The 12684-nt window shown below is 40.4% G+C and overlaps 1 protein-coding gene and 1 non-coding gene across 2 annotated transcripts in view; one reads left to right on the forward strand and one right to left on the reverse strand.

Annotated features, from left to right (window-relative positions):
- Nucleotides 1-12684, forward strand: part of Mctp1 (multiple C2 and transmembrane domain containing 1) — a 594489-nt gene that overhangs the window by 119903 nt on the left and 461902 nt on the right. The window lies entirely within an intron of this gene.
- LOC115029129 lies at nucleotides 3498-3638 on the reverse strand. Its single transcript, XR_003834700.1, has one exon. It is a non-coding gene; the product is annotated as a small nucleolar RNA SNORA48 (small nucleolar RNA).

Raw genomic sequence — 12684 nt, forward strand, 5'->3', positions numbered from 1 at the left:
CCTGGTAATTGTTCAGGTTATCTCTTAAGACAGTTTCTAAGAGCCCCTAACAATATCACATTCTTTGAATTAACACTCTTTGAACCCAGGAAGCGGGTGGGTGGAGGAATGTCGCTATCTGTTTTATGATTAGCATACCTTGGAGCATTGAGTCACAAAGGTCACATTCCCAAGCCTGGGCCTAAAGATCTAGAATTTTGTTTTTACGTTATAATTTTTCAGTGCTACATGTTGTAGTTCTGAATTACTCCAACCCAGAGTTTTAAGCTAAGCATACTCAATAACTTATAAACCAATAATCTATAACCAAGACATATAGAACATATTTATATCTTTAAAACCAGTCAAAACCAAAAATGAAATGGCTGCATACATTTACTTATTTAAACCAGACACAATTCTTAATTTTTATAGTTGTAATTTCAAGAGAGGAGCACCTTTTCGCCTGCTGAACCCAACAATCACAAGCACAGATCTTTCTAGGAAAAACAACCATCAGTTCCCTTACCATAGTACTTGAGAAGCTGCTGGCCCTTTAAGAGCGGCTTTTACAGAGAAGCTCCTGGCAGGGCTTTTCCACCTGTGCTAGACTCCTAACTACAGGTGCAGGGCTCCAAAGGCCAGTTGACACCTCTCTCTCTCTCTCTCTCTCTCTCTCTCTCTCTCTCTCTCTCTCTCTCTGTCTGTCTGTCTCTCTCTGTCTCTCTCTCTCTCGCTAAATGAGTTAAAACTAAATCAAGGGCAGAACAACCAGAAGATAAAGTTTTAACCATTTTTTTTCTTTTGAACATAAAACACAGAACAACAAACAAACAATCAAACCACAAAACAAAAACACGGACTTAACATAAAACAGTCAGTTTTGACAGCCATGGATGGATTGGTGTGCCAAGGACTCAATAGACAGAGGGGGGAAAAAACTAGATGTCCCAAAGGGACCCAGATATCCTACCTAAAAGACCCTGAGCCAAGCATTCCTCCCATAGGAGCCAGAGAGGAGGCAGGTTGTCTCCCAACTTCCTCCTGTCCCTAGGGGAGTTTTGAAACAGCTTATGTTCATTTTCCTTTTCTTTCACCAAAGCATCCCCAGATAGTCAGGACTGCTTTTCTCAAATCCATTCTCTCATGTCTTGGGTGTAACCTACAACTAGCCAGGGTCCAAACACTAAAAGCACCTATGAGAATTACCTTTGCTTCTCTAGATTTTAGCATAGTTCTAATCACATACACAAAACACATTTTACCATTACCTGTCTTTCTACAAGGTTTATTCACCACTGGCCCAACTCTCTGTAATAATCTTGGAAAGTGCTACCTATGCGCTCCCATCCATTAAGAGCAATGGTACCTTCAAGGGGAAAACATGGGCAAATCTCTTTAACAAAATCAAAAAATGCAAGCAAAACCATTTTTAACCTTTATCCCTCATGCCTTTAAAGCCTTTTTCAACCCTTCCATAAATAATTCATGGCTATTCAACAGCTATCCCAATGATCACCTCAAACTTACCAGGATTCCTAGTTGAGACACCAGGTTCCCGCAAGACATTTTCCATACAAAATGTGTCGGCTGACCAAAAACACTGCAGTCATCTTCACTGGTCCCTTGTACTCAAGCCCCACATGCTGGGCGCCAGCTGCCCTGACCTGCAGGACTTAAACAACAGGGTTCTTGAGGGAAGGGAGCTACAATGACAAATTTGGGATCAGAAGACACAAAGGAAGGAGACAAGACAAAAATTCTGTTCAATCTCATTACTCTTGGGAAACACCAGTGCTAGGTCATTAACGTCAAAGGAATGTCCCCATTGTAAAATGTCCAGAAAGGAATGCCATCATTGTAAAAGGTCCTGAAAGCCACCTATCATAAAATGTTCTGAGTCAGTTATGGAATAGAAGCAAGATAGTTGAAGAAACAAAAGAGTGTTAGTTAATGGCCCAGGGACAAGTCAGAGGCTGAGATGCCAGGGGCTTCCATGCCCCAACAATCTCCCTGACCCCTCATATTTAGCCTTCACCCTTGCAACCTCCCTCCCGAAATTAAAAAAAACACACAAGCAAGCAAGCAAGCAAGCAAACAACAACACGACAACAAAGCATAGAAAACATTTCATTGTGGAAACTGTAGTATGTTGCAGTATGTTCCACAGTATCTCTCTGTCTACACATCTTTACTTGAAAATATTAGTTGCATTGAGTCATTGGTCTGGTTCGAGGTCTCTGGCTTCTATGACACCATCAATAGTAGATCCTCATCAGGACTCCTCCCATGTATCCTGGGGTTGCCCTGTGTCATGGAGATCCTGCAGCTTTGGATCATCAGGACTGACCCTTTAACACATCCTGTTTGCAAATGCTATAGATTTGGGGGTAGGACAATTCAGATCCCTGGATCTGTATCTGGGTCTGGGTGGTAGCTTATCTGGTCAGCTTACTAAACTGTCATTTATCCACTCCACCAGGTTGAGCTCTCCAGCACTGTTCTGGTGAGGCTACCCAATACAGGAGACAGGGGCGACTGCTGATCTCATGCCCTTGGGCCCTGGCTTACCTGCACCCCGTCTACCAAAGCTAGATCCACTGTGACGCCCAGTCAAGGTTTTGGGCCCATTTTCTTGAATGCTGCAGCCAGTGGGTGGCAGGGCCAACTTACCTGCTCTCATGACCCTAGGTCCAGTTCTCCCAACTGCTGCAAGTGGGAGGTAGGAATCATACCTGCACCATGGCAGACTAGTGCTGGGACCATCATTCCCTCACTCTGGCCTCTGGGATGGCTCACTCACTCCCCCTTGACCAGGGCTAGTACTACTGTGCTGACCAGGCAAGGTTTAGAGCCTGCTCTCCTGAGTGCTGAAGCTGAAGAATAAGGCTAGCATTTCAAAGCACATGACCCTGTGGGCAGCTTTCCTATAGCACACAAGTGTCAAGGTCAGCTCTGCCACACTCATGCACTCTGAACTAGCTTACCTACACTACCATCTCCACTGTGCTGACTGGGCAAGGCTCAGGACCAGCTCTCAAGATCTAAGCAGTCAGTGAAGGGTGGAGCCAGTTCTGCACAGCCCCTGGACATCCATGCGGTCCCTGATCCAGAGACATTCCCATATTCTTGAGTTGTAATATGATCCATGGACATGGACAGCAACCCCAGCTGCTTTGTAGGCATGGAGTCAGACATGGTCATCAGTGGCAGCTCGGGGTGGGCCCTCACCATGGCCTCAGGTATCAGGGTTGGCCACTCATATCAGGCTACTCCTCTCCACCCTTAAATCTCCAGTTCCACCTCTCTTCATAGTGCTCAAGTTGCTCCACTTCTCTTTCTCTTCCATCTGACTTCAACATAGTCGCATATTGTAGTGGCTACCAATGAAGGCTGACCACAGGATCTAGTGGGGCTCTGTCTGTGCCATGCACAGGCCTGGGGTGACATGGCAGTCTATAGGTTTCTTTTTGTCTTCCTCCTGCACTATGCTGCCTGGATTTGATTTGATTTGATTTTTATGTGTCCTAGGCATAAGAGAGCTTTGGCCCTGAAGCCAGGTATCAAGCTATGAACAAAGGACGGCCATCTGCTCTGCCCCTGACTGATTTAAGAACACTACCACCACCAAGGTTTCTCTTGGCCCAGTGCCTGGGGCGAGGGTCTTCTTATTTTTCTTTAAATAATGTTTTGTGCTATCACATGTATCTCTTGCAATCCACAATGGGTATAATGTATAGTAGTTGAGGTCAGAGGCCAATGAGGTCTCTTCAGCACTGCTGTTCTATTCTGATAGACTCTAACAGACTTGCAAACAAGATTTTGTTAAGTTTTATGCATTAAACGGGGGTTTCACTTATGTTAACATTCATGACTGGATTCTGGGTCCACACTGTCTGATCATAATGCATTTCTCTCCTTTTGTCTCCCACAGTGACTGGAATAATGGAAAACACAGTTACAAATTTAGCTTTCTGGGAATTGGAGACTTTATTTGCATAGATTGTCAGGGAAAGGTGACAGGGCTCAGATTGGAATGAAATGTTTGGTAGTGCCAGGGAATTTTTCCTTCTGTAGAAATCTTATTTGAGTCCTAATTATAAACTCTATTGTAAAAAGTTATTATGTTTCCTGTTAGTTTTATTTCTTGGCTGCCAATTTGAATTAGTAATAACAATGGAAATACACGACAAAGCATAACTCCTGTTAACTTGGAAAATTAGGACAATCATGTGATGTCTTTCTAGGGACACACTGACTATGCTAAACTCTGTATTGGAAAATAATTGAAGTTAATTTTGTACACAGCTTTCAGGATGCCCATATTAGTGATTTTAAACAGCTAATTGCATAATAAAAGGAAATGATGAGGGAAATTGTAATGGCAAATCAATCTGAATGAATGACGAAGAATCTGTGACTATGTGACTACTGTGAAAAGAGGACGTTTTCTTTCTATCAATTCAGTGCTTATTTTCTGCATAAGCATTTTAAAGCATTTATTAAATGACTGGTCATTATTATTAGAAACAGAAGGTAGGTATAAGTAAATGCTTAATGTATATATTTAATTCATGTTTTGTTAGAGTTTTTATTAATAACTTTTTAAGGGAATATATTTGGTGGACAACTTATTTCCTTTTTTTCTAGCATATTTTTATTAGATATTTTCTTCATTTATATTTCAAATGCTATCCCAAAGGTCCCCTATACCCTCCCCCCACCCTGCTCTCCTACCCACCCACTCCCACTTCTTGGCCTTGGCGTTCTCCTGTACTGGGGCATATAAAGTTTGCAAGACCAAGGGGCTTCTCTTCCCAATGATGGCCGACTAGGCCATCTTCTGCTACATATGCAGCTAGAGACACGAGTTCTGGGGGTACTGGTTAGTTCATATTGTTGTTCCACCTATAGGGTTGCAGACCCCTTCAGCTCCTTGGGTACTATCTCTAGCTCCTCCATTGGGAGCCCTGTGTTCCATCCAATAGATGACTGTGAGCATCCACTTCTGTATTTGCCAGGTATTGGCATAGCATCACAAGAGACAGGTATATCAGTGTCCTTTCAGCAAAATCTTGCTGGCAATAGTGTCTGTGTTTGATGGCTGATTATGGGATGTACGCCCAATTGGAGCAGTCTCTGGATGGTCCATACTTTGGTCTCAGCTCCAAACTTTGTCTCTGTAACTCCTTTGATGGGTATTTTGATCCCTATTCTAAGGAGGAATGAAGTATCCACTCATTGGTCTTCCTTCTTCTTGATTTTCTTGTGTTTTGCAAATTGAATCTTGGGTATTCTAAGTTTCTGGGCTAATATCCACTTGTCAGTGAGTGCATATCAAGTGAGTTCTTTTGTGATTGGATTACCTCAGTCAGGATGATATCCTCCAGATATATCCATTTGCCTAAGAATTTCATAAATTCATTCTTTTTAATAGCTGAGTAGTACTCCGTTGTGTAAATGTACCACATTTTCTGTATCCATTCCTCTGTGGAGGGACATCTGGTTTCTTTCCAGCTTCTGCCTATTATAAATAAGGCTGCTATGAACATAGTGGAGCATGTGTCCTTATTACCAGTTGTAATATCTTCTGGGTATATGCCCAGGAGAGGTATTGCTGGATCTTCCAGTAGTACTATGTCCAATTTTCTGAGGAACCGACAGACTGATTTCCAGAGTGGTTGTACAAGCTTGCAATCCCACCAGCAATGGAGAAGTGTTCCTCTTTCTCCACATCCTCGCCAGCATCTGCTGTCACCTGAATTTTTGATTTTAGCCATTCTGAGTGGTATGAGGTGGAATCTCAGGGTTCTTTTGATTTGCATTTCCCTGATGATTAAGGATCCTGAACATTTTTTTCAGGCACTTCTCAGCCCTTCAGTATTCCTCAGTTGAGAATTCTTTGTTTAGCTCTGTACCCCATTTTAAATGGGGTTATTTGAATTTCTGAAGTCCAGCTTCTTGAGCTCTTTGTATATAATGGATATTAGTCCCCTTTCAGATTTAGGATTGGTAAAAATCCTTTCCCACTCTGTTGATGGCCTTTTTGTCTTATTGACAGTATCTTTTGCCTTACAGAAGCTTTGCAATTTTATGAGGTCCCATTTGTTGATTCTTACAGCACAAGCCATTGCTGTTCTGTTCAGGAATTTTTCCCCTGTTCCCATATCTTTAAAGCTTTTCCCCACTTTCTCCTCTATAAATTTCAGTGTCTCTGGTTTTATGTGGAGTTCCTTGATCCACTTAGATTTGACCTTAGTACAAGGAGATAGGAATGGATCAATTTACTTTCTTCTACATGATAACTGCCAGTTGTGCCAGTACCATTTGTTAAAAATGCTGTCTTTTTTCCACTGGATGGTTTTAGCTCCTTTGTCAAAGTTCAAGAGATCATAGGTGTGTCGGTTCATTTCTGGGTCTTCAAGTCTATTCCAATGGTCTACTTGTCTGTTGCTGTACCAGTACCATGCAGTTTTTATCACAATTGCTCTGTAGTATAGCTTTAGGTCAGGCATGGTGATTCCACCAAAGGTTCTTTTATTATTGAGAATAGTTTTTGCTAATCTAGGTTTTTTGTTATTCCAGACGAATTTGCAAATTGCCTTTTTTAACTCTGAAGAATTGAGTTGGGATTTTGATGGGGATTTTATTGAATCTGTACATTGCTTTCAGCAGGATAGCCATTTTGACTATATTAATCTTGCCAATCCATGAGCATTGGAGATCTTTCCATCTTCTGAGATCTTCTTCAATTTCTTTCTTCAGAGATTTGAAGTTCTTATCATACAGATCTTTCACTTCTTTAGTTAGGGTCACACCAAGATATTTTATATTATTTGTGACTATTGTGAAGGATGTTGTCTCCCCAATTTCTTTCTCATCCTGTTTATCCTTTGTGTAGAGAAAAGCCACTGACTTGTTTGAGTTAATTTTATATCCAGCTACTGCACTGAAGCTGTTTATCAGGTTTAGGAGTTCTCTGGTGGAATTTTTAGGGTCACTTATGTATACTATCATATCATCTGCAAATAGTGATAATTTGAGTTGTTCCTTTCCTATTTGTATTCCTTGATCTCCTTTTGTTGTCTAATTGCTCTGGCTAGGACTTCGAGTACTATATTGAATAGCTAGGATGTGGGCAGCCTTGTGTAGTCCCTGATTTTAGTGGGATTGCTTCCAGCTTCTCTCCATTTAGTTTGATGTTGGCTACTGGTTTGCTGGAGTTTGCTTTTATTATGTTTAGGTATGGCCCTTGAATTCCTGATCTTTCCATGACTTTTATCATGAAGGCATGGCTACTTATTTCCTAATACAGATATCTGAACTGCCTTGGTAAAAATTCTAATCTAAGCAATAGTAAAATGTACATTCTAAATCAAAGCTATTGCTGACATAGTAAAAGAGAAGCTAAGTAGGAAGGAAATGAGAGACAGAGCAAGGAAATTAAAGGAGGAGAACACATGGGACCATGTAGATAACAAAGCTGAGATCCCAGGATCTGGACTTGAATGCATTCTTTGGATGCTTAGATATCTGGTATCGGAAAGGCCCAAACACAGTGAATACTTCTAGCTTTCTAAAAGTATGGCCAAACTCTTAGGTTGTTGTACACTTACAGCAGAGATTTAAATTCAGTCAGGAGCTAAAAGCTCTTTTTTCTAAGCAAGAAGAGCTGGGTTTGGTGGTTTCCAGCAGGACAGATTTTCTGATTAACTTTTCAGAGATTCAGGTAATTAGTGGATTTCTAAGTTACTATTAGAACAGATTTGGGTATCTGGCATATTCCAACATTCATTTGACAATTTTTATTTGGTTGGTCAAATCTTTTTAAAAAGTCTATAAGAAATGCTAAGGTTAACTTTCTCATAATAAATTCTGAACTTGCAAGAGGCAAGTTAATGAGATTTCTTTCAACAATATCTAAATGTGTTTATCTTAGATGGCAAGCTGAGTGAATGAGAGTTGCAGTGGTTTCTAACCAGTTCAATCCCATCTTGGAGGATTGTTGAGAAAGAGAAATGGCATAGGTACGTGCTGTGGCCTAACATGGAAGGATAAGAAGATGTCCTGCTCAGGGTGGAGGCAGTGAATGCCCTGGAGGAATTACGTGTTACTTATGCCATCTCTTTTGGGAAGCAGTTCCATCCTGGATCTGCAGGCCTGGGAGAGGTATGCAGTCTTTGCTGGTATATTTTCATTAAGGAATCACAAGAGCCTGACAATTCACTATCACTATTGTTATCAGAATGTGGCCCTCTCAAATCTTCGAGATTCTATTGTGTTTTAAAAGTTACTGAGTGAAATAGTATCCTTTGTGATAAAAAAGTCCTCTATCCTCTCAAAGTCCAAAAGTGCTTTGTTTTGTTATAGGTTTTTTTTCCTTGCATTTACTCTAGAGAAGTAATAAAAGAAGCAATTATATCCTCATGTGCTCACCTTATTCCTGTCTCTAACTGGGCCAGAACACTAGGGCAAAATTTCAGCTCTCGTACAAGGATGATAGTAGGCACATCTGAAAGCAAACTGGAGTTGAAAGAGGTGTCAAGAAAACACCCTTTCCCTTCCCCCAAATTTATATATTTTAAAATATGAACCAAATGATCGCTGAAACCTGTGGCTATGGACTGAGTGTGCAGGGCCCCACTAAAAGGTTCATGTACTGAACTTCCTCTCCAGTTGCCTGTGCTATTTTGGAAACTTGAGAAGTGGGTTTTACATGGAGCAAGTAGGACGTGAGGGGCAGATTCTTGGCTTGTGTTTTTCCAGCTGCTTTCAGTCTCTCTGTTTCTAGTCTCCTGTGGTGTGAGCACCTGTCTTTCACTGCATTCTTCTGCTGTCCATGAAATTTCACATAATTACCTGGGGCAAAGCAATCTTGATCTGACCCCTCTGAAACCATGAGACAAAAATTAATTCTTTTTTTTTTTAGTCTTCATCCAGTATTTTATCACAGCAACATGAAAGCAAACATTGTACCATGAACCTGTTTATTCTCTCTAAAAATGGAAAATCTTTCCTGCAATTTCAAAATGTGGCTGGATCTGGGACACAGAGGCAAGAGGAAGCTCAATGCGCAAAAGCTTTCCCTCTTCTTCTTTTAATATATTTTAAAAACATTTTTGGAGATTATAATATAATTACAACATTTCACCCTTTCCTTTCCTCCTTCTAAACCCTCTTTGTTTAGTTTTTTGTTACAGAGTTCTCAATATTGGGAATGAATTTGTCATGTTAACTGTAAAGGACTCTTTTAGCATTAAATTAAACATTCATCATTAAAATGTGATGATCTTAAATTTCATTTTTCTATGGGTCATCATTTTAAAGAAAAGTCTACATCTGTGACAGTGACTACAGCTTTCTTTTCTTCTTCATTAACTAGTTGCTGATTGTGTTGTTGATATCAAGCTCGGCATTAGATATTGAGACAAGTGTTTTAAGTTTTTGGGGCTTTTCAGGTTGGTTAGACAGAGGATTAATACCACCTAATGCTGACCTCGTGCAAATAGTTTGTGTGATCCATAATTCTGTATGCCTCAGCGTGTATTACAGAATAAGTAGCTAACAATAGAAACTAACCTCTCATGAATAGTGCATCTCTTCCTGTCCACCAGGAGCTTCATTTATCCTTTTAAAGTTAACATTTAAAAAGGTAATTAAAGGCTGAGGAGTTAAGGTCTGTTTCTTTGACTAAAATCATTTCATATGAGAATTCAGAATGAGAAAGGAAGGCTCTGGTCCCTGAAGTGAGAGGCACATGGCCTGGCAGGCAGCCCATGGCCGCCCCAGCAGGCAGAGCTGTTCTCACCTGTGCTCATTTGCATTCAACATGGGTGTAGTGTTTAGATCTTTTTATTTTCTTACGCAATTTGCATTTGCCATAAAGAAAACCATGCAAATATCTGTAAATCTCCAACCTACTTCCTCATGCTCCCTGTATTTGAGCAAAGTCTCCTAGATTGCAGAGTCCTTGGGAACAATACAGTTCAAGCCTGAGCTCTTTGCTTTGAGAAGCTGAAGCTCTTGCTATTAGCATTAACCCATCAGTTAACATTGCTGTTCCTAAGATTTGCAATGTTTTTTCTTAACTAATTGATTTTAAGGACTGCTTGAAAGACAGCTCCAACTACCAGATACAGCTAAGACATACTTTGAAATTGAAAGTTCAAATCATACTGGCATCTTTGTAAGTAGTTCATGTCTGTATGTATATGTAGTTATATTCAAATTGATACAAATGTAGACTCTTATAAGTCTAATGCATCAAAAACATTTATAACAATGAATGTTAAGATAGATTACCACTAGTTAATAATTGCCAGTCCAGTTACATGCAATCTGCCTCATACTTTTGTGACATAAATATAGAGAAGATGACAATACACTGTGCTGAATCGAATCCAAGGAGTGGTGTCATAGGAACAGCTGGGGGTGGGGGTGGGGTGGGCAGGACAAGAGGTACAGCTGCTCTGGTGTACTGCCAAAATGTTTCTGTGAAGAGTTGACACTTGCTCCTTGAACCGAGAGTTCAGAAGGTGATTCATTCCTTTGACTATAGGACCATTAGAGGCCCTGCCAGTTCAACAAGTTCTGGCTACACAAAGTCTCCATTTAAAGTGGTTTATGGTATAAGACATTTTGGAAAGGAAACCACTGAAAGCATGGAGCATTCATTCTCTGTAAATGTGACTGAGTTGGTGTTCTGCTGTTGTGACAGTGCTTTACAGCAGTGTCATGATCTGAAAGCCCCCACTAGCCTAGGAACTTCCAAGACTTCTGGTAATTGTAGTTCTTGGAAAATAACACAGCCTCATGGAAAAGTATAGTGGCCTACAGGTTTGTCCTTAAAAGCCCCTTCAGCAGATGGCTCAAGGCCATTAGCTGGGAAATGCCAGAGAATGGTCCTGACCAAAATCCATCTCTTGGTTAGTATTTAATATTTAATAAAGCTTGCTTTAAATTTGGCCCCAAAATGATGGAATTGGCTTTCTCCATCGAATCTCAGGATTAATACTTTCCTCTTTGATCTCATCCTAATTGGTCTTCCTGTAAGTGAGTGTTCGTGGCTTGCAGTCTTGTGATTGTGTAATACCTAACTTGAGCTCATCTAGGATGTGGAAAGCCAAGTCCCAGGAAACCAGTCCAAGGGCTAGCAGCGCTTCCATGAAAGATAAAGTTCTGTGGCCAGACCCAGGGAGGACACATCTACATTTGAGGATTTTAGCAAAGGGTGCTTAGAAGAAACATGTTTCACTGGATCATCAAAAAATTGGATCTGCTTGGAAAAGGGGAGAGGGATGTTGAGGCAGAGAAGTGATTGTCAGCGAATGTGAAAGACTTACCAGTGTACTGCGAAGACAGCAAGGTAGTCTGGGGACAGACTTTTGGCACTCACTTCAATTATATTGAGATGCACTCTTAATTGTAAATTTCCAAGTGGAAGATCAAGCCTGTCTCTGAATATATATGTTCATATTTAGAGTACTTGATCCTTGGTAAAATGGTTTGAAACAGTATCAATGTATGATAATCGTATGCTTTATTGGACCAGAGGACTACAGTGTCCAGTTTTGGAACCATGTTTATTTCATAGGACTTTTTGAGTTCATATGATAAACAATAAGCTCTAATTATCATTAACATATTTAACTTGCCACCACAATATATGTTTTTGTGCTCTGAATAGTTCTAGTCTCCACCTGAAAAGTTGATAAATGTTAGCATTATTATCATTGCTTCCTATATTTTCATAGTTACAGACACTATCAATATTTGCTTCACAATACATTTTCCTTCAGTTTTATTTCTCTGTCTGAATATGGGAACTATGTTTGATATAGTGAAATACTGATTTTCAAACATCTCAGTGTCTGAGCCTGACCTTATTTTCTAATTTTGAATAAAAAGGAAATTGTATTTTTGCCATCAGGGAAAGCAAACCTAAAGCAAAATCTTAGATAAACAGTGTAACACCAAAGTCATAATAAATTATAACTGTGGTCCAGAGGTTGTCTTATCTTCTCAACAACAGTGACTACAGTAGCACTTTGAAGAAAGGATAGTTGTTTTAATGAATTTATTGTGCTCTGTTGTAAATCATGACAATAACAGCTTCCACTTAATCAAGCATACTTTATCAATGAGCCTGATCATATGCCTTGCCTTGACCAAAGAATTGCAAGTGTAGCACTGACAAACACTTTAGCACAGGAGGGTTTTCATGGCTGGATTCAGAACAAGTACCCCACAGTTCAATTCTCTGTAACAAAGCATAGTGTGAAAACTTCTTAGACCATCTGGCTATACCTGAAAGGCTAGCAGCTTGAAAAGGCATCGATGAGATCAGAAAATAAACTACCCAGCTGACCGCAGTCAAAATGGCTAACCCACTGGATTCTGAGGTAGGAAGGAAGGTCATTGTTTTAAACCGCTAAGATGGCCTGGATTTTGTAATGCTGATTCACTAAATGCTATTACTTTATATATAATCTTACTGAGAAGTTATTTCTCTGCCAGTGAAATGAACCAGTTCAAGCCAGATTAGAATATATTAAAGGCAGTTTATTGGGAAGTTGCTTTCATGTGAGTTCACTGGCCTCAAGGATTCAGATACGGCTCTTCCGGTCAGAAAAGCACCGGGGCAGCTGGGGCGCAGGGTTGGCTGACATTCGCCAGCTACCCACAACACCCGCCACAGGATCTTAA

Source organism: Mus caroli, chromosome 13 (genome assembly GCF_900094665.2).
Source record: "Mus caroli chromosome 13, CAROLI_EIJ_v1.1, whole genome shotgun sequence".
NCBI classification, from domain to species: Eukaryota; Metazoa; Chordata; class Mammalia; order Rodentia; family Muridae; genus Mus; species Mus caroli.